This window comes from Crocodylus porosus, unplaced genomic scaffold (genome assembly GCF_001723895.1).
Source record: "Crocodylus porosus isolate Cpor-Errol unplaced genomic scaffold, CroPor_comp1, whole genome shotgun sequence".
NCBI lineage: Eukaryota > Metazoa > Chordata > Crocodylia > Crocodylidae > Crocodylus > Crocodylus porosus.
This window is the reverse complement of record NW_017728886.1, coordinates 143,507,235-143,527,484: the sequence shown is the minus strand read 5'-3', so window position 1 is coordinate 143,527,484 and position 20,250 is coordinate 143,507,235. Positions and strand designations below refer to the sequence as shown.

Sequence of the window (20,250 nt, the reverse complement as noted above, 5' to 3'; positions counted from 1 at the left end):
CCTGTCACTGAGCTTGAGAGACTTTAAAAAAACCCCCAGCTGCTAGTCTGCCTGCCATCATATGGGGGGATGGGTCAGGGCAGGTGTGCAGCCACCACTGCTCCTGGACCCCTCTTTATAAAAATCTGGATCTGTACATGAATATTACTCTTCTGTTTAAAATAACCATAGAGAAACCTTTTTTTTAGTGATGTTGAAATGACTGTATATGTATAAGAATAATTTTTCTATAAGAACTTCATCCTGACTTCTAATTTTGTACCCATGGGACAAAATCTTGCTTTCCTTACTCACTCATCTAGCCCATATGACTTTGACTGGAATATTTAGGTGAAGAAAATGATCAAGATTTTACTGGCAAGCAGTTAATGCAACTTTCTGGTGGCAAAAGATAGAGATTAAACATTGTACTCTTTGTTTTTCAGGCAGGAGGGCTGTGTGCACCTTGAAACTTAAAAGTGAACCAGTAAAGTTCCATTATTTGATCCCATAATTAACTATACTGGCAAATCGTGCCAATAAATGACAGCAAGCACAAAATAGGCCTGCAAGCACTAAAATTTAGTCCATATACTAGTTAAAGTGATTTGAGTTCCTTTGGAATGCAAGATACAATGTAAGTGCACAGTGATCACGTCTACATGAAACACTGACTACGCACTAGCCCGTGACTACTGCACAGTAGCATCACGTAGCAGGAAGCATGATGCGATGCTACTGTGCAGTACTCATGAGCTACTGCAGAGTCAGTGACATGAAAGCTCCGTTCCTCAGTGCGACTGCACAGTAACTCTGATTACTGTGTAGTTATTTAGTACCTTGTAATGACTGTGCAATCAGCATCTCATGCAGATGTGGCCAGTATCATCTATCAAAAGTCAATTACCTACCTCACTTAGACCTTTGCAATCTCTTCTTTCTCTGGGTAATTTTGGGCAGCTCCTGGAGTTCTTAACCCATGGATTATCTGTACCTTTATATTTTAAACTAGTTTTAAGCACTTGTTGGGTGGCTTAAAGATACGCCACTCCAGGGCAAGATTATCTCTGATGCATATTAACCAGCTTGTGTTATGTTAAGGTGTAGCTACTCTGGGCTACACCTAAGTAGGGTAAACACTCCATTTGTCCCCTTTCTCACGCTGGCTTGGATTGGGTCCACTATCCCCCCAATCCCCTCCAGATCCCTATTTACTACCCCTCCTACCCCCCTGTCCTGCTTCCTTGGGGATGTCCATGCTGTCTATCCCAGGGAAGAAAGAAGGGAAGTGTTAAACTGCCTTCATGGTTGCTGCTGCTGCCACTTCTGCCTGGGTGGGCTCAGCCTGGAGGACAGCAGCAGCCCAGCAATGGTGGCTGGGCATGCAGGTTAGCCCTTCCCTGCCTGCTTCCTTGGGATAGACAGCATGGCAGCAACAAGGAAGGTGGGGCGGGCGCTGATGGGCAGGGGGAACAGGGGGAGCCTTGGGGGTCATCAGGAAGAAGGGGAAAGCCCAGAATGGGGGGTGTTCTCTCCTTCCCGTCCTCCAGGCTCCTGCTGTCCTGAACTTGTGACTGCTCCAAACTTGAGCTAGCACTAACACCCACCAAGACTTCTGAGGCTCCCAGTAAAAGGTGTACCAAGGCCTTTTCTAGCAATATTTGAAAGAAAGCTTTTCTTTCCCTGCCAATCTGGGACTTCAAGCAAAATACCACTGAAAGGAAAACTCCATTTATTTTCTGAAATGTCCAAATGATCTCAGCTTGTTAAAATATAAAAGTACTGGGAACCTCTCTTTAACTAACTTTACAGTTAAGTTTAGGAAAAAAAATCAATATGCATTATGTGGTAAAGCTGGTGTCCGTTTTACCTAGTGAATATGATAGGCATGTATATACATTACCAGAGGACAACTGGGAAGACAGAGTTAAGAAAGACAGCTCACACATTCATAAATATTTTCATAGCTCTGTTGCAGGGAAAGTGTAAAGCAGCAGGCATTGTACAGATTGTATTGATTAAGGGATGAACCTGGGAAATGATATTTTTCATAAAGAAGCTTGTTGTCAATTGATGGGTAAAGGCTGAAGAAAAAGTAGTAAGATAGTGAATACATCCGATTCAGATAATCACAGAGAAGGTGATTTGTAGGAAGAATTTACATCAGGGAAGTGGCGTCTTACTAGATTAGAGCAGGGAGAGTATTCCAAAGCTAGGGTAGGGCGTAGAACGCCTGCTCCACTTTGCACCCTGTTCCACAGAAGGAAAAAGTGAAGCAAAAAGGGGTGAGGGCCAGTTTTGTGAGAGCTGGGACTAGAATACATTAGTCCCTCGCTCGTAACCTGGATTTAGCCCTCAGTACCAGCTTGCTTTCCCACTATTGAGTTGCCCCAGCTTTTTGCTGGATGCGCTGCTGGTAGAGAAGGAGCTTGAAGCAGTCACTGAGCCATCAATGGAAAGCCAGGCTCCAGCACCAGCAAAATATTTAGGATCTGATATCTCTCATAGGACTAGGTTTCAATGACTGTCTTAGGACAAAGGCAGAGGAATACTATGAAATATGAGGGTTATGGAGGTGGGGTGGAACCGCTGTAAAAGAGAACATTTCAAAATGGGAGCAGATGTTATGCAGTAAGGCTACTGACAGACATTACATTTGTCCCAGAATGAACCATTTTGTCCTGGGATGAAGTGCAGTTGTTCAGACGCCCATGTACTGTTCCATGATAAACCCTAAGAAAGTTTCATGGGATTAGAAGTACTAACAATTTATCCTGCGACATTGCTGAGTGCATCTGAATGTTTATTCCAGGACAGCATCATTAATTTAATGGCAGAAAAGCAGTGGCACATTCAGCTACTGACTAAACCCTGATTAGACGGGTAGTACGTGTATGCACCAATCCTGGGATATTTTAGTCCTGGGACAAACAGAGGCACAACTTGTCCAGGGATGCATGCTATGTCTTTTCCTACTCTAAATTGTTACTGCTTCATTCAGGGTTAAAGTTGGAGTGTTTTTGCTACATTTGTACAGTTCTCTGTTTGTTTATGCATAACAGTAAGTTTGCTGCACTTCTGAAACTTTCTCCTTTTGAAATAGGTGCAAATGTCTGTGTGTCCATACCCTAATACTCCAGTAAAAATCATCTTCCACTCCAGGAATCACCTTGACAGTTCTAAGTTCTCATAATCAGGCAGCTTACAGCTATAAGCTTGGCAAGCCATCAAACCCCTCTCTGGAAGCCACTGTGAAATCTGTACAGTGAAAAAACTGGGAAGATGCAAGTGTGGTCAAAGCATGGTGGGTACAAAATCTAGCAGTAAATAAGGCATAGTCCTCCTTGTTCTTTGTCTTGCAAGATGGCAGGTACCCTGGGTATAACATCAGAGTCACCTTCAGCCAGAGAAAAGTTAGAACTTCCACTGGTGATTTCACAACTGGCATGTATTATTTCAGAGTATTTTTCATGCATTTTACCTATGCCTACAATCTTTGTTGCAAAACAGTAGAAGTTTCCTGTATTGAAAATTCACACACATCATTAATTCTGGCGGGTGGACAGTGTAATGTTTATAAGCATTTTGATACAGAGTAGAAGAACTGAATTTAACAGGAAAACGAAAGTGCTGCGTATTGGAAAAAATATATGCCAAGGACAATAAAACATTTGATTTCTGTTTTAACATTCTATCATATTTTAAGAATAGATGTAGTGTCTGTCCAACACTATTAATTAACATAAGAGAGCTTCATTCACTGTAACACTTCTTTTTCTTCAAATAAATAGATATATTGTTATAGATCCTACACTCATTTTGCTACAAGGCACATTTCAAAACAACATGTGCTGTTTCTGACGCAATACTGTATCAATCTGATTATATTCTACATAATAAGGCATGCTCTCAGATAAAATACTACACAGTATTTATTTAAAAGGATGCCTTTGATGTTATGTGAACTAGGGAAATCTTAAAATTTTAAAGAAATAAAAGAGAAATTCTATGTCATTGCAATCAGTTTTAATCCATTGTAGAAATCAGTGTGTCCTGTACCAGTGCCATTCTAATCTACTTCCCAACATAAGCATTAGCTAGACAGTTGAGGCATACAGATTAATTTTTGAACAAGAATTTCTTGAAAGCACAAATAGAATGTTGTGGTGCTTAAAACCTGTTTTACAAATCACCTTTTCAATTTCAAGTATTTTACAAATCATTTAAGAGTAACATTTTTCTGTATCTGCCATGCTTAAGTAATGCAAGTTTTTAAAATTAAGAGTGGGGTCATATAAACTTTCAATAAGAAATAGCAAAATTATTCTGACATGCCTTCTACAGATTCCAGTGACTAACATATACAAATGACTAATTATATTTTAACATGACAAAATCAGGCAGCTTACCCTGATTTTAGCAAACTCAGCTGATGGATTTGTTTCTCACCAGCAGAAAACATATTTTCCCCTGGTTTTTTTTAAAATCAAATGATCCATTTCTTTTAGTGTGAAGAGACACACAAGACACTAGCTGTACTACATGAAAAACAATGTTACCACATACCTTTCTTTTCCTTGTATTTGCCTGTTCTCAGTGCTTTTGTCACTTGCTACTGCAGCTCAGTTTATACAATGTCCTTTCTGTGCACTTCTGCACCATGTGTATCATAGACACAGCAGCAGTTTCCTCTTTTTAGCATAACCCGGCTCTAAAGAAGTTGCATTTGTATTTTAGAGTTCAGCAACTTTCAGGCAGAAGACATCATCACAAACCAATCAGAGTAGCTTTAGTCTAAAATTTTCCCCTCCCTCTCTACTAAAGTACTAGGATCTGAATGAATCCAATAATCCAAGAGGTGAGGTATAGAGATGCCATTCATAAGGGAGATGCCAACAGAACATAAGCTACATGGGTGGACAGTAGGAACAATAGTATGGGTGGACAGCGGGAACAACATTTTATGTTGAGGTGGCTTGAAATGAATAATGCATGTGTTGGGAAAACAGTTACCCCATTCTGGTATGGAGAGGATGAAAAGGGTGAGCATTTTTTTGGGATCAAGTTAGCATTTCCAATTAAAATCATAATACATATGAGCCCAGGAGGCATATTATGATGATAAAGCAATATGCAAAGTTCCTAATAGAAGCCAATTACCATTATATGGACTCACATTCCGGAAAGCAGAAAATACTTCAAACATAAAAGAAATTTTCTGTCTAGACACACACATACATCTATATTAACTGAAATCAAAAGACCAACAAAGCTATTAACAGGGTACAAGTCCCCTTAATTTGATATTGTTTAGATGTCACATAAATAAATGCATCTTCTCAGCTGAACTGCCCTTTCAAATTATTGTTAATTAAGTAATAGTCCCCGAGAAATCTGTCATTTCCAGCATTTTGGAACTGGTTTATTAAGTTCGCCTTAGGCTATTAATGCTGGAACAAACTGGCCACAAACTGCACCAAGAACCAATTTTGTTGAGATAAATGCATCTGTTTTCAAACAGTCAACAGCATGTTTTATGTGTTTAAACTTTCCTTTTTTCACTTGTATATCTAGAGCACTACCTGGGGGTGGGGACAGAGGAACTATTCCCTAATTATTTTCCATAAATGTCTCTTGAAGCAGAAATAAAACAGTATCTTTAGCTTTGTATGTTATCAAGTTTTGCTTGCTAAGAACAGCAACAAAGGTTACAATCTTTATGAACAATACCTCTGATCCAAAGCCAGTGAAGCCAATGGGAGTCTTTCCACTGAATTCAATGGACTTTATATCAGGCTAAAAATAAAGCCTAAGCAGTTTTTTTTTAAAGTTTAGCTTCTTGCTTTAGATTTGAAATATATGTCATTATTGTAATAGGAAAATATTTCTGGTATATTTGTGAACTTAACTTTGACATTTATTCTTGTCAACTGTTTTTAGAGAAGATAGAAAGTCATTTAGCTAGAACAATTGCCATTAAGTATTTTTCAAAGGGTAAGTTAAGGAAATTCAGCAGAGAAAAGGAACTCTATCTGGGCTAGAATTTAAAGTGACTTGCTCTACAAACATTTTTCCCTCTGCTCAGGAGCAGAGTATAAGGGAATAACATTAAAGACAGGCTACACTGCATTGCATTTTAAAAGAAGCATCCGCATGACAATTTAAAAAGAACTGCCATTTCAGCTTTTTCTTAAATAACCTGTTTCTTCCCTCATAATCATGTAATATATTTCTTTCCCCATTTGAGTGGTACTTTGGTTTTTTAATAAAGTTACATACTCATTTTGCAAGAATTATATTTAAAAATGTTTTACAGAGGTATTCTATCTGCACAATTTTATTTGGCTTGAATTAATGTAGAGCTCTGATTTGCTGAAAGAGAGGGAAAGAGAGAAAGGAAAGAAAGAAGCTTAACTTGTACCCCAGCTCCAAAACTGACTTATCTTTCATTCACATTGCCAAATCAATCTTACAGTAACCTTTATCTGTAATAACAGAATAATTCAGATAGCTCTAAAACACACATAACAGCACTATAGTAATCTACTGGACTAGACAGTCAAAGTAGTTTTTCTCCTGTCCTCACCAGTTCACAATTTGTGTGCATTCCTTGAATCTTGGTTCTCACTTAATAGTTTTTATTCTGTTCTTTTTTAGGTTCCTGTCTCTCTTTTTTTCCCATTAAGACTCAAACGGACTGGTACCTCAGCCAATATGTCTATACATGCCTGAATACACTTGTAGAAAAGCAGGGTCTCCTTTTGTTTGGGACCTGTATGGCTGTATGTCATTCCGCACCGATAGGCAACGGCTTCCCTCTCAGTGGGAGCTTTCCAATAATTGCCAGAACAAATTAAACTGGGGCTTATCTGTTCTTTTCCCTTTTCAGTTAGAAAATGGAGGGAACTGAGGAACAAGACTAATTTTAACTGGTGACAATACAGCGTAGAAATAGATTGGATACAGCCAGTGGTGGAGTCATGTTGTGGACCACAGTGGCAGGACATGTTATTTTCATGGGTGATGTTGTATTGCACTACTTGAACTCAATAAAAAAATGCTTGGAAGGTTAAGAACAATGCACACATTGAAAATTGGGGAAGACAGTTAGAAATATAGGATAATTCTGAATTTGATGTAATATGTCAGAAAACCAGACCAGATTGCACAGGAACCACAGGGTAGGCATACCAAATTGTTTTGGTAAAGCAAAAGAAATGAAGGTCATGAAGTGTTGGTACTGTTGCTTACAGTGAGTAGTGTCTCATACTAGCAATCCATGTTATGAACAACAGACTTAACTCACTATAGGCTGCAGCAGTGTACACTGTACATCCTCTATCCCGTTGTCTGGGTCTGAAAAATTCCAGCTTTCTAAGAAATAATATGGTTGCATTCTAAGAGATAATATGGTTATCAGCTAAGTTTTTTCCATTGTGATGAGCTGTCCTCTTATTTTGAAGAAAAGATAAACTCAATTCAAAGTGCTTTCTCCAGGCAAAGACAGAATTAGAGACAGCTCGATGCAGGGTAATCAATTCCTTAACAGGGCTTGACAGAAAAAAATGTGGACTATCCAACTGGCCTCCCAGGGCTGGTGAATGCCAATGAGAAACTTCTAAGACATCAATTTATCATGATCATCAGTGCCATCAGTAATGTGTCATACACATTGCAATGTGACATGGGTAGGCAAGATTCTTAGAGTAGATGTGATGTCTTTTATTAGACCAATTGAGTAACTGGGAAAAAGTTCTCAGCAAGCTTTTGGGCGCAGTCACCTTTCTTCAGGCTTAGGGAGTTTCTGCTGGTCTGAAATCTTCTCATCCGGTTTCTCTCTTAGCTCCATTCTGAGCCTCTGGACCCATCTGATCACACTCTCTCCTGGCCCCTGTCTAGGCCTCAACTTTTACCCTATGGGTCTCTCTTAACTTCCAGCCTTTCTTTCCCTTTAACAGACCCTTTATAACTTTGATGGCACTGACGTAAACATGTCCTTCCTGGGCTGCAGGCTTCCCAATCCATGCTCATCTCCAGCAGTGCTCTTTTGGCTTTTCTTTTGGCCTTTTTGGGTCTTTCTTTTGGCTTTTCTTTAGGGGCCTTGACTCATAAAGGAGGACAGGGTGTATATGAACCTTAACTATTTCCCACACGCACTTTAACTTCTGTAAGCAGTTTGCATTTCTCTGCCTTTCCATATGAGCAACCAATCCAGCAAAGCTCTGACTTTTCTCTGATGACAAAGGTACTGTCTCTTCAGCCTGTTTTTTCATTCACCACAGTGAACCCTGTTCTTGGGGTTTCCTTTTCATAACAACTAGATCCATCAACAAACCATATACAATCTTTTGGGACCCCTGTCAGTCCTAAAAAGAACAAAGTCACAGTGGTGCTTCTACACATATTTTTCCTAATAAATTTAGTACCTTTGCTCACTTTTACATGTGCTCCCAGGGCTCGGGGGCAGTGGTTTAATTTGAGTGTCTCCAAGAGCTGCTCTAATTAAAGCACTACGGCGTCTCATGTATCAGCATCCCTGTCCCTAAAAATGACGACAGGGGTGCTTGAACTAAAGCTCGTTCAACGAGCTTTAGTTCAAGCACCACACCACCATTTCGAAGTGCAGGGACAGGCACCCTCTAATGTGAAGTACTAAATAAATATGCTTTAGAATGCATAGTAGTGAAAGCACGCTCTTTTTTAGTGATGCTTAATGTACAGTAGCCTATTTTTACTGTGCATTAGCATATTAGCATGTTTTTTTGACAAGACACTTTAATGCACGGTAAAATAGGCTAGTGTGCATTAAAGTGCATGTGTAGACATGCCCAGTGTCTGCAAGAGCAGGCAACTTACTGATAAGACCCAGTTTTTTCCTGTTTGGGACTTCTTCTTCCACTTAAAATAACTTCTAAGAAAAAAAGACCCTGTGTTTACACAGCTGTACTCTGAGTTTCTGTAAACAATTTCCTGCTCCAACAATCTGTTAATTGCCATTACTAAGCTTTCCTTTACTTTCTAGGCTATCCATACTATTGGGGGTGGGAGGCAGGAGAGGAGGAGGAAGAAGAAGATCAAGGACATCCCTCACCTCTATTACTAATGCAATAACTACATTTGCTCTGACAACTTTACAAAATAACCTAAGAATGGTTACATTTACAATTACAACAGCCTCTTTGCCTTGCTGACATATTCCAATTCACAAACACATATTAGCAAAATGAACCCAAGCTTCTAACTTTTCCTTGGTCTATGACCTCAAAAATGCCATAACAGACAGCTAACAACATATTTCCAAACTTAACTTTTCATTGCTAAACAACAAAAAGAATGCACTGGTATCTAGTATCATTATTTATTTATTCTGTGTCCCTTCCTGGTCCTCCTAACACACAGGGATGATTAGCCACCCCCAAAAAACAACTTTTAATGGTTCTGTCTATCCACAGGGGTGCATGGGGTCACAAGGCATCTCTGTTTCACATCCCCTGATATTGGGGTGGGGCTGGATCCTTCCTGTTCTTCTTTTTACTGTCTCTGAGCAAGCCAGCAAAGAAGCTTCTCAGTGGGCCGTCCATCTATATCTTCCTTGAACTGTGTCTGAGCTCCCTCAAGCCTCATTGCCCTGTTAATATTGTGGCTTGCCATAGCCTGCACCTGTACCGTCCAATTTGCAGTCTTCGGAGCACATGCACAACATTAATCCAACACTCTGTGACCATCTGCTGCATGAGCTTTTCATATCCACCCTTGCTTACAAGTGCCTCAGAGTCCCAGGGACCCTTTCCCTGCTCGTTCACAAAGTCCTCCACAGAGAGATCAATTTTCCCTGGTCCTGGCTTCCCATAATACCCATGATAGGGATTTTCCTTACTTAACCCAAGTAAGTAGACTTCAGCCTGTATCTTTGCCAAATCATGGACCTCAGGCAGTCTAGATAAGGTTGCAACCCTGTCTACCTCAAAGTTGCTTCTCCTGTACACCAATATATCTGTACCCCTGTACACTACTTTTCTTGACCTGGTCAAACAACCATCCTCTCAGTCAGCAGTGCAAGAAACCCAAGAATCAATCTCTGCTGTTGACTGAAGTACAGGTCTCAGGGGACCACAGTTACTTGTGATCAACCTCCTGCACAAAAGACATAGTTACTTAGGTTAAAACCTTACTGGGAACTACCTTACTGGGAGCTTCATTTTAAAACACAGTTCTTTACCCATAGTCCTACAGCCTCACTCTACTATGGGTCTTGACTGAACCCTCTAGAGAGGGTATCCCTTTGTCCTAGAAAGAATAGACATGGGATGAAGATGAAGAGATGGGGGTGGTGGCGGGGAGCCAGAAGGGGAAGGGGGATGATAGGGATTGATAGTTAATGAAGAAAGGGAACATTGGTCAGAGAGGAATGACTCTGAGGCCAGGTTTGGGGACATAGACTGGATGAGAACCCATGACCAGGAAAACTGAGATTGTCTAGACAAATAGTCCAAGAATGGGGCATTCAAGAAGCCAGAGCCTGAATTGATTCAATCCTTGCAGGTTAGTCTAATCTGCCTAGATTGAACCAATTTGCAAGTGAATAGACATTCACTTTTAACTCAGGAAATGTAGGCACATGCCTGCAGCAGCTCAGGCCAGAAGCCGGGGGGTGCTAGAGTGTGCCCCCAGCAGTAGGAAAGCTGAGGTGGGGAAATGCATGGCCAGCCTTGGCAGCAGTCTCAAGTAAACTGTCCAGGGAGAGGGTTTAATCCCCCCCTCCCTGTCCCACAGGAATGGACCTGAGCTGGGGTCCATCTGGTGCTCCCTACTTGCTGCTGCAGGGGTGGGGGTGTGGCCAGACACAGGCTGGCATGGCCCCCTGAGGCAAAAGGGGCAGGGAGGAGGTTTATTCCCCTCTGCCCCTGGGATCTACCAGCCTGAATCACTGTGTCCAGTGCTCACTTCCTACTTAGGACAAGCAATGGAATAAGCTCCATCCCTGACCCCTCCACCAGACACCAGAGGGATTGGGAAATAAACCTCTCTCCCTGCCTCCTTACCTCAGGGGGACATGCTTGCTGGCCTCTGGCTGTGCCCCCACCCCTGGTGCTGGAGCACTGACAGGGGAGAGACCCTGATGGGGGTAGCAGCCTTCTCAGGGAGCACAAGCTTGTTCCTGGCAGGGAGGCTACACTGCAGCTAGGAGTGGGAGCAGGGCAGGCAGAGCTGCTGCAAACTGCTTGGGGTGAGTGGAGGGACTGGGGCTTAGATGGGTGGGTGTGTATGGCCACACCTCTGAGTCCCAGTGCCACTGCTCACCAACACGCAGTCTGTGGCAGCTCTGCCTGCCCTATTCCTACTCCCACCTGCAGTGCAGCCCTCACAATGGAAAGAGATTTGCACTCCCTGAGAAGCCACGAGAGGGACTGCTGCCCAGTCAGGGTCACTCCCCCATTGCTGCTTGAGTGGCAGGGGTGGGGATGCAGTCAGAGGCTGCCTGGCATGGCCCCCTGAGACAAAGGGTCAGGGAGGGGGGTTTATTCCACTGCTTGCCCCACAGAGGGAGTCAGCGGCAGAGGCAGTGATCAGGGATAGCAGACCCTGGCTGCATTCCCCTGGGGGAAGACGGTATGGAGGGGGGAATATGCCCCCTCCCTGCCCCCTTTATCTCAAGGGGCCATGCCAGCTGGTGTCTGGCCATGCCCCTGCCCTGCCATTGCAGCAGTGAGTGGGGAGCATCAGGCAGACCCCAGCCTGGGTCCATGCTGGTAGGACAGCTGGCCAGTTCACTTGAGGCTACTGCCAGGGCTGGCCATGCCCCGGCCACTGGAGCAGCTCGTGCAGAAATGCCTGACCAGGGGCAGCTGTGCCCTTGCCTGGCAGATGGGTGGGGCCTGTGCTGGTGGGACATGGGAGGGAGTGGGGGTAATAAACCGCTTCCCTGCCCCATTCACCTTAGAGGGGTTAATGTTTGGCCACACCCCTCCCCCTGCCCACTCCTGCTCTGCCTAGGGAGCAAAGGTGTGAGACCAGCCCTGCCCCACTGGAGCCGAGACAGCCCAGGCCATGGCTACAGAGGATGCTGGGGGACTCTGGTTTAACTTAAACCAGGAAGGGGTCTGGGACACAAGTTTAATAAACCAGTTTGAGCTCAATCAGTTAAGTCTGATACTACCTTCAACTAGGTTTATCTTAAACTGGTTTTGGCCATTTTGAAAAGGGTTTATGTACACTGGACTTATGTTCTGTTACAGGTTTAAACGAGTTTCTCATCACTTAAACTGGTTTATGTGTGACTTCTGTCCCTAGTCTGGGAGTGCAGAGAAGACTAAGATTTGCTGGGGAAACAGGATGGTTATGGGATGAGAAACTAAAGGTGTGGGAATTGGGACCTGAGGAAGAAGCAAGACTGAGACTTTGTGCAGAGGGGGAAGCAGAATGTATTCAACTTGGGTAGAAAGGGCAAATGACCGCTATAGCAGGGGCGGGCAATTATTTCAGCTGGAGGGCTGCTTCACGAGTTTTGGTGAGCTGTCAAGGGCCACAAAGGTAGCCCAGCCCCTTGACAGGTACCCCACCCCGCTGGTCACCATCTTGGTAACATTAGTCCCTGCTCTTGCCCTGGAAGTACTTTTTTTGGGAAGGGGGTTTGCCATCTCGGAACCAGAAAAAAACCAGATAATATACTAAAAATCTAACATTCACAATAACATATTTTAGTTTTGTTTTTGTTCTGGTTTGTGTGTGTTCATGTGGTGTAAATAGAGGTGTTGCATAATAACTCAAAATGAAGTATCACTCTTGTATATATTCCTGGGGGTGTGGAGAAGTGTGGGGGGTGTATGCGTGGGTGGGTATGGGCTTGTGGAAGGCTGTGAGTATATGTGGGGTGTGGGGGAGGGTGTGGGGTATGTGTGCTTGTGGGTGTGTATGGGCAGCTTGTGGGGGCATTTTTGTGAGGATGTGTGGGTGGGTATGGGTTTTATGGGGTGTGTGGAGGGGGAGGGTGGCTGGATGTGTGTGGGAGGCATGGGTGCATGTGTGTGGTGGGGTATGTGTGGGTAGTAGTGAGCTAGTCTCTCCCCAGCTAGTCCTGGTTGTGTGTGGGGGAGTATGTGTGTGGAGGGGTGTGAGTGGGTGTAGTGTTTGTGGAGGTTGTAACTGTCTGTGGGGGAGGGTGTGGTTATGGTGGGGTGTGCATGGGAGCCTCCCCATATGTGTCCCCCTGAGCTGGTCAGCACCCCACAACAGCCCGAAGCCTGCATGCCCTATGGTGCCTCCTTGCCACTGCCAGCAATGCACAGTCCCAGGGCACCCTGCACCCACTCTGGACTGACCCCAGCAGGAGTGGATCAGCCAGATGCATGCACAGCCCTGGCCTGGTCCCTACATCTGTTTTGCCCTGCTTGCCTGTGGTGCATGCTGCCACCACCTGAACACACAGTGGGGCAGCTCCATGCTGAACTGTCTTTCTAGGCAGCCCAGGCATTGGCAGCTGGTGGCCCCAGCCCCGCAGTACTGGTGGGAACCCGTACACAGCCCCACCACACCCCGTGCCTGCTGCAGACTTGCCTGCTCATGCTGAACACCTGCAGCAGCAGCAGTGCTGGTGGGGCAGAAGTGTGCTTGGTGTGGAGGAAAAGCAAACCATCCTCCTCAGCACTGCCCAGAGCTTCCTGCAGCAACTGCGTGGAGCCTGCACTGAGGTGCCTTGCACTGTCATCACCACTTCCTGGCTGCTCTGTGGGGCATTGGGGGCAGCCAGTGGGTCCAGAGTAAGGGGCAGCAGCAGGGCTGGGTGGGGGGTGGCTTGTCAGTGAGGGGCAACAGAATGAGCAGGGGTAGGGGTAGGGGCAGGGCCCCCCTCATTATATTCCCCCTGCCCTCCCCTCCCCCCCACAACAGGTATCCTCTTTTTTGGACCTGGAAATATGGTAACCCTATCTAATAGGGCTGTGCAAAATGGCACTGGTTCATTTTGCCTTGAGCTTTGACAGTTCAATGGAACACCATTCCGATTTGAATTTCATTTTGATTTAAAACAGCTGTTCCATTCCATTATGTGGAAACAGAAAGGCTGTTTTGATGCTGTTTCAACGTTTTGCTTGGGACGGCAAGTCAGCCCAGCTGCACTGACTACTCATCCCCAGCGCTAGATCACACCAGGGACAGGAAGCCAGCCCAGCTGGGCTGAGTTCATTTCCCCAGGGCTATGGTCGAAACGTTTCGACTTTCAAAACTTTTCAACTAGCCTCATTTTGTTTTGAGGCTGTTTTGCAGCCCTTTGTTTCATTTTGATTTTGCTGTTTTGACCTTGAAAGGAGTCGAAACAGTGTTGAAACAAAACAGCCAGCGAAATTTCACACAGCCCTACTATCTAACCCACTAAATGGCTATTCTTATGTTCCTATCTGCATCAAAGATAGTCAAAGAGAATAGCTTGAAACAGAGAGCAAGGAGAGATGATAGTACTAAGGACATGTTTACACAGCACAAACCAATGATACCCAAACTAGCTCTTAACAAGCTAGCTCCAGTAGCAGAAGCATTGTGGCTGCATAGTATAGTATTTTGTCTGAACTAATATACCTTGCTTCTCAGCAGAACTAATTAACACAACTGAGTAATGGAGCTAAATTGATTCCAAGACCTATGCTAGCTTCCTCAAGAGATCCTGGTTTGCGCTATGTACACATACCCTTAATCATGGCAAACCAACTTCAGCATGGGCATGGGGCCATAGTGGGGGCAGGTCTGCCTGGATCTACTGTCTTGCCACATGGGCTGTGCCCATGTCCTCCTGCTGCACAGGGTGTGCCAGTGGCATGTGCTGCCCTCCCAACTGCCCACCATTGTATGGGCAATGCCAGTGTTGCACAGCATCCCCCATCCCACAGACCTCTCCCATCTACATAGCAGGGGGAGAGGTGACTACAAGGGCAGCTGTACAGCCCTGCCCTATGTCTCTGAAGTCTGCAATTTCAGAAAATTTGGGAGAGCAGATTTGTAATTTTGACAAAATCTTTTCAGCATTGATTTGCCTTTGTGGTTTTGCTGACTCCTAGGGTTTTTAGAACCTGGAATCAAGCTTACACTTAATTTTTTTCATAATTCATCTCTCATCCTTGTGGAAAATGAACCTATTGTGAATTTTGCTAAGTTTCCTCCAGAGGCATTTAAAATGATCTAAAACCATAGGCCTCTTTTTAGGTAATTAGTTTAGTTACAGGCAGTTTAGGAAACTCAATTCCTTATTTAAAATTCACGAGTTCCAACAAACTTTTTGAGATCATAAGGCCTCTCTCAAGAGCTACTATTACAAGTTTAAGGTGTAGCTTTACATTTACTCTTATTTATTTGCAAAATATATCCAGCTGATTTTTGTGGTGTTTTTACATAAAACACCTGCTTTTTGTTTGCGATGTTTGAAGGAGCAGGGTTATATGAAAATAGAAGCAAAAGTTCCAATGCTTGAGATCATCAAAGCAACCATTCCCTGGGTTCCACATCAAATCCAGTCCTGCAGAGACAGCTGAAGAATCTTGCTGTTATTAACTTGGCTTTAAGCCAGTGCTATGACTCTCTCTGTGCTGTAGTAATTTGCAGTTACAAATCTTTTTTGCCCAGAGCCCAATCAGCCAAAATAAAATAGGGGCAAAATGCCAGCCACCTAATAGCACTTAACAAGGACTGAACTATTTGGTTCTCTTTCTTTTTCCTAAATATCATTCATTTTTGGATTAAAGCACCTCATAATTTTTTTTTCCAAATCCAACTCTACTTGCCATTGTTACAACAAAACAGTCATATTTCCCCCTAAGTTTTCCAAAATGACTAGTGATTCTTAGTGCCAGATTTTTTCATTACAAATAGATATATAGCAGGGGTAGGTGACCCCCAGCATTCATGCCGGAACATAACATGCAAAGGAATTTTACTTGGCACGCATGACTTGGGGTGGATGTCAGGAAAGGGGCCAGGAATGCACTGCCACAACAAGGATTAGGCCCCTTGCAACTCCCCTGAGATCCTCCCCTGCTGTCTGCATGCCAAGATCTTACAAGTTGAGGGTGTGGGTGTTTTTGGCACTCTGCCCCAAAACATTACCGACCTCTGATATATAGGAATGTATTCTCACAATGCTTTGACAAGGAGTTTTAATTATAGACAAAGGCTTGAGGTGCTGAGACACCAATTTTAGATATCTAATCTGACAGACACTGAGGGTATAAACAGAGATCACGAAATATAGTGGATCAGCTTCAGTGGGATGTGTCCCACTAGAGCTGTTCCACTTCATTGGGTGAAACATGTCAGCCATTGTCCCACAAGGTCTAGTGCCTGCTGATGTGGGAAAATGAGCAATGTGATCCCAACTTATTGGGAAGTGCCCTAGGGTGCTCCTCTGTAAGAGGAGGAAGCTGGGCAGTAACTCCCAGGGCTTGAGAGGCTCAATCCTTGCACAGAAATTTCCAGGTTGCACAGGACTGGGCCCCTCAAGTTTCAAAAGCGCATACCCAGGGCAGCTGGAAAGCACAAGCAGCTCCTGGATGCCCATATTCTCACTCCATAAAGCAAAAAGATATATCCTATAATACAGCAGCAGAAACTATTGCCACCTTTGTTGCAGCCACAAATTTTGGGCAGTTGTGATGTGACAAAAGGTTAGGATGTCAGTTTTCTTAGGCTTTGAGAAAGCATAAGTATTTTTGGGGTCTATTCTCTCTACCTCTGTTTCCACCCTTAGTACCCTCTACTTCCACCTCTGTTTCAACCCTTAGTACCTGACATTTTAGCATATAGTAAGGTGTATGTTCAAAGGTCACCTCCCACCAGCTCTGAACACTGTGTGCTTCAAACCCCATTGTGTTAAGTCAGGCACCCAAAAAGAATAAACATGTCATTACTGACCAGCTGTGAAAAGCTGGTTTATGTGACCTCACTTCTATCATAGAGGAGCTCTGTTGCAGAAGCAGGGGTAGAATCCATTGCCCCAAAGCCTGGTCACCTGAGTTAACCATACAGTTGTGTTTACTATTCGTACTACTGTATTGTCTGCCTCATTTACTACACATAGTCTAAATTATAAATGAAGTCAAGTTCCTACTGGCAATGGCCTCCTTCACTAAGTAACCTATATTCTTCACCACAGCAGCTGTAGTAAGTCCAGGTCACTGAATAAGGCAGGAACTCATGGAAAATAACAACATGTGTTCCTATAATTCAAGCCTGGGTCATCATGCAGACACTCAAGGGAGTAGGGTAATTAAGGTTGCACAGGGTTATTTTGAAACCCATTGACTGTGCAACCTCAATAACATAGCTTGCATGCATTCTTTAAAAAGGTTTTGATCTTTAAAAAGAGAAGAAAAAATTAACAAAAACAGAAAAAAATGAACAGATGGCATTGTCCTGACATGCATTGTTTGTGGGCAGCATGGTAACTTTGAGGTCAACCACACACATCCATTTCTGTGGAAGGTTGTCAGCAGGTTGCTTGCTATCCTCTGTGTGGACCAACACCAGAGGGGATTGGATGTTTTGCTAGAAGAAGTCACAACTATTTGCTGATAGCAAATGAATGAAGCAAATGACTCAGGAATCTCAGGTTCCATTCCATATTCTGGATGGGAATATGCTATAGTGCAGGGGTGGGCAAAATACGGCCCACTGGCCAGATCCAGACCATGGAAGGGCTTTTTCTAGCCCATGGTGGGTCCCTCTGTCCCATTTGGCCCAGGCATCATCCCATGGTGGTGTGTCCTGCCACTCCCTGAGCGTGCAGTTGGGCTGGGGCAGCTGACCCCAGCCCTGCTAGTGCCTGTGCCCCACACTCCCAAACAGCAGTACCCTCCCCCAACTCCTTGCTGGTGCCTCCCAACCCTTGAGGGCAGATTCAGAAAGGAAGAGTGAACAGGGTACATCCAGGGTTTTTTCCCTGTTTCTTTCCCACTTGCAGCCTCCAGCATTTAAGGTCCAAAAAGTTCTGATTCAGAGGCTGTATTTCTAAATCCCATGTTCAATAACTCATGTAGCTTTCCTCCAAGAATCTGTCCGATCTCTTTTTAATCTAGTTAAACTGTCATCTTCTACACATCTGGTGGCAATGAGTTCCACATTTTAATTACATGCAGTGTGAAAAATAATTTCCTTTTGTTAGTTTCAGAATTACTACCTACTAGTTTCATTCTGTGACCCTCTAGTTCTTGTATAGATAGTAAGTAATAAATCCCTACTTACTATCTCTTCGCCATTTAGTATTTGGTATTTATCATAACCCCTCTCAAGTTTCTCTTCTAAACTGAATAGGCCTGGCCTCTTCAGTCTCTCCTCATATGAAATACACTCCATACTACGAATCGTCCTTTTTGTCTTGCTTTGTACCTTTTTCAGTTTTTCTATATCCTTTGTGAGGTCTGGGGAGCAGAACTGGGCACAGTATTCAAGGAGTGGAAAACTGTGGATGTATAGAGGGGCATAATGATACTTTCTGTTTTGTTTATAATTCTGTTCTTAATAATCCTTCACATTTTGTTTGCCTTTTTGACAGCTGTTGAGCACTGAGCTGATGTTTCTGATGAACTGTCAACAATGACTCCCATATCTCTTTCCTGTGTGGCAACAGCTAATATAAAGCCCATCATAGCATAGGTATAATTTGTTTTTTTTTCCATTTGCATTACTTCACTCTTATCTACATTGAATTTCATCTGCCATTTAGTTGCCCATTCACTCAATTATGCAAGATCCTTCTGCGGTTTCTCACAGTCTGCCTTAGACTTTACCACTTTGAATAATTTTGTGTCATTCAAAAATTTGGCCACCTCACCACTCCCTCCTTTTTGCAGGTCATTTATAATTATATTAAATAGCACCGGTCCCAGCACAGGTCCCGGGAGGGGGGCGGGGGGGGAGGGAAACGGATGGACGGACAGAGTTTACTTATTTTCATCTAAAAAACGGATCATTTATACTCACTCTTTGTTTTCTAACCCATGAGTGGACCTTCCCTATAATCCTATGACTTACCTAACTTCATTAAGAGCCTCTGATGGGGGAACTTGTCACAGGCTTTTTAGAAGTCTAGATGTACCAAAGTTACCTGAATCTAAGACAACACTGAATTTAAGATGACCCCCACAATAATTTGTGTCCAGTTAGGAATTTGGAAATTTCTGATGTGAGCTCCTTCAGGACCACAGGATGAATGCCATTAGGTGATGTCCCACTGTTTATTTTATTAATTTTATCTACAACCTCATCTGTTGAAACCTATGACTTAGTCGCAGTCTAATGGGCAAATGCTTACATTGAAGGCAGGCTTTTGTAGATTCTAGTAGGACTCAGTTTCCAAGTTTCCATCTAGAAATGTCACTAACATCAAAAACAATTGCACTCACAGATTCACAGAAGTTTAGGCTGGAAGGGACCTTGTGCGATCATCAGGTCCAGCTCCCCTGCTTTGGACAGGAAAGACTGTTGGGGTCAAATAACCCCAGCAAGGTGTACGTCCACTCTCCTTTTGAAGATCTCCAGGGTAGCAGATAAACAAACAAACAAAAGAATTGGGGCTCTAGTGACACTTCTACTATGATTCTCCCTCTCTTCCCTCCCCCCCAAAAGCCTTTTATATATACATATGAGACAATATATATTTGCACCCCAGAAGAAAAAATAGACTTTACAAAAATATTGTTGCATTACTGTTACAAGAACTTGAAGTTAAGGTTGAAACTTAAAGAGACGGCAAACAATTTGAATCTTTCTTAGTGAAGAACCTGCAGCATTCCTGTCTGTCCTGACTCTCTCTGACCATGTGAAGAACTGGCACACCTTCTTTTCTCATATGGAGAAACCTCTTAAAGACCACAGAGGACTGGTCTTAGTGGAGTAATCCAGGGTCTGGCTAGGTCACTGCATTTTAGTAGTAAGTAGAGGTGCACTGATATTGGATTGGTACCGATATAAAGAAAACTGGCTGTATCGGATATTGGACCAATGGGGCTGATAATTTAGACAATAAATGCCCATGCTGTCTGCAGCCACAGTGCAGCACTTAGACAGTAAGGAGCACAGCTGGCAGTGTGAAGAGCTGCCTCCAGCTGGTAAGTCCGATGTGGTGGAAGGGGAGGGGGGAGGGAAGGCTGTGAGGGGAGAAGGGCAGATCAACACCCCCTCATGATGAGGGAGAGGACAGGGGCAGGCACTGCCCAGCTGGAGTGGGAGGGAGGCCCAGAGCCACGGTTCATGTGGGGGCTCCCATCACTGCTTGCACCCCAGGAGGGCATG

At 43.8% G+C, this 20,250-nt stretch overlaps 1 protein-coding gene across 2 annotated transcripts in view; it reads right to left on the bottom strand.

Moving 5' to 3' along the window:
• The window catches only part of CDH20 (cadherin 20), a 183,735-nt gene that overhangs the window by 81,670 nt on the left and 81,815 nt on the right, over positions 1–20,250 (bottom strand). For both annotated transcript variants that reach the window (XM_019542101.1, XM_019542109.1), the window contains exon 2: positions 4,546–4,690. The gene's annotated coding sequence lies outside the window, so the exon portion shown is untranslated. The remainder of the gene's footprint in view (positions 1–4,545; positions 4,691–20,250) is intronic.